Consider the following 2,604-nt stretch of genomic DNA (forward strand, 5'->3'; position numbering starts at 1 on the left):
TATTTCTGAAGGGGAGCTTGGCTTTGTACAACACTTACTTTCTCCCCCCGGCCCCTGCGTCCTGCCCCCCAGCTTTTTTATTGGAGACAGGGTCTTGCTCTGTGGCCCAGGCTGGGGTGCATGATCACAGCTCACTGCAACCTCGAACTCCTGGCTTAAGTAATTCTCGCACTTCAGCCACCCAAGTAGCTTGGACTACAGGCACGTACCACCATGTTCAGCTAATTTTTAAAATTATTTTGTGGAGATGAGGTGTCACTGTTGTTCAGGCTGGTCTTGAACTCTTGAGCTCAAGCAATCTTTCCCGCTCAGCCTCCCTAAGTGCTAGGATTATATTTCTATATCAACTGTGCTAGCTAGGAGCTAAGAAAAAGTGGTTGTGTGGGTTTTTGTTATAAGCACAGGCCCAGCCAACACTGGCTTCTTGGCAAGCTTAAATGGCAAGTTTGAGCAAAAAAGAGGATGCTGTCCTCTTTGTGGGATTTTTGCGGGTGTGGAGAGATCTGGACCATCACGGAGGGTGTCCTCAGCAGAGGGATGAGATTTGGTTCCTGCAGGGCCTCAGAGAACCATGGGACAGCCCTTCAGGTGTTAGGGGAAGGTGATTTTGACTTGCTCCTTCACTTTGTTGAATGTCTCTGAAATCCAGTTCTGGGGCTTGACAGGAATGTTGCTGTTTGCAGTGGCTGCCCTTCAGCTTATCTGGGATGTGTCCCAAGATGCTGGAGTTGTCTGCGGCCATCTGGACTGGGGCTGGGCCTTCCACATCCATGGAGAGAAGCACTGCCAGGACTGGGAGCAACAGAACGAGTCTGGGGTGGTACCAGAGGGGCACTCTAGATTGGTCTCAGGATAGCACAGGTGAACAGATACAGTTCTAAGCCTTTGGGGGCCTAGGAGCAGAAATGTCCTAGTGGAGGCGATTGCTGACTCTGAGGTGCACTTGCCATAAGCCAGTTGCTGTTAGGGGATGAGCTGCGACCTGTCACCTCCACTTTACAGAGGGGATGCCCACACAGCTAGTGAGAGGTGGAGCTGGGACTTGAACCTCTCTCCTTTAGCTGTAGAACTTCTGTTCCTTACCACTATGCTGTGCCTGAAATATGAGGACACTTCTGGTAGGACTCTTTCTTCCACAGCCCAAAGGAAAAAGGAAGGCCCAGGACATTTTTTATCTTAGGGAGACTTTCTTGGAATCACTTCTTTTCCTCAGGCCTGCACTGGTTTTTGTAGCAACTCTAAAGATGTCATGCAAGGGTGTGTTACCTACGGCCCCATCTCAGGAGAATGATTAGGTTCCTGTGAAGTTTACAAAAATCCTGTAAGGCCGAATGCGGTGGCTCATGCCTATAATCCCAGCACTTTGGGAGGCTGAGGTGGGCGGATCACAAGTTCAAGAGTTCAAGACTAGCCTGGCCAACATGGTGAAACCCCATCTCTATTAAAGATACAAAAAAAAAAAAAAAATTAGCCAGGCATGGTGGTGTGCACCTGTAATCCCAGCTACTTGGAAGGCTGAGGCAGGAGAATTGCTTGAACCCGGGAGGTGGAGGCTGTAGTGAGCCGAGATTTCACCATTGCACTCCAGCCTGGGCTACAGGAGTGAAACTCCATATCAAAAAAAAAAAAAAGCCAGGCGAGGTGGCTCATGCCTGTAATCCCAGCACTTTGGGAGGCTGAGGCTGGTGGATCACAAGGTCAAGAGTTCGAGACCAGCCTGGATAGTATGGTGAAACCCCGTCTCTACTAAAAATACAAAAATTAGCCAGGCGTGGTGGCATGGGCCTGTAATCCCAGCTACTCAGGAGGCTGAGGCAGGAGAACTGCTTGAATCCGGCAGATGGAGGTTGCAGTGAGCTGAGATCACGCCACTGCCCTCCAGCCCGGGCAACAGAGCGAGACTCCGAGACTCCTAAAAAAAAAAATCCTGTTAGATACTAGAGATACATAGTAACTGCCATATACTGATTACTCTTACATGCAAGGCACTTGTACAGAGGTTGAAAAGATGTCTGCATTTAAGCAGGGGAGTGGTGGAGTCCTCTGTGAATGTAGACCAGCACGTGGTTTGCATTGCCACAGAGACACTGGGAAGAGACTCTGAAACCCAGAGGAATGCATGCGTATGGGCTGTCTGGGGCAGGTTGAAGATGTCAAGGTGTCCAGAGATAAAGGAGCCAGCATGTGCTAGGGCACCAGGTGTGAGCAGATGGTGGTGGGATCATGGGGTGTGTGAGGAGAGGAGAGGTTGCATGGAGTTAAGCGCCAGGCTAGGAGGAGAGTTTAGGTGTTCTATTAAAAATGACAACCGAAGTTGGGCTTGGTGGCTTACACCTGTAATCCTAGCACTTTGGGAAGATGAGGCGGTGGATCCCAAGGTCAGGGGTTCGAGACGAGCCTAACCAACATGGTGAAACCCCGTCTCTTTTTGTATTTGTAAAAATACAAAAAATCAGCTGGGCATGGTGGTGCGTGCCTGTAATTCCAGTTACTCAGGAGGCTGAGGCAGGAGAATTGCCTGAACCCAGGCGGCGGAGGTTGCGGTGAGCTGAGATCGCACCATTGCACCCCAGCCTGGGTAACAAGAGTGAAACTCCGTCTCAA

The sequence above is a fragment of the Sapajus apella genome, unplaced genomic scaffold (genome assembly GCF_009761245.1).
Source record: "Sapajus apella isolate SASKATOON/1434 unplaced genomic scaffold, GSC_monkey_1.0 scaffold51, whole genome shotgun sequence".
NCBI lineage: Eukaryota > Metazoa > Chordata > Mammalia > Primates > Cebidae > Sapajus > Sapajus apella.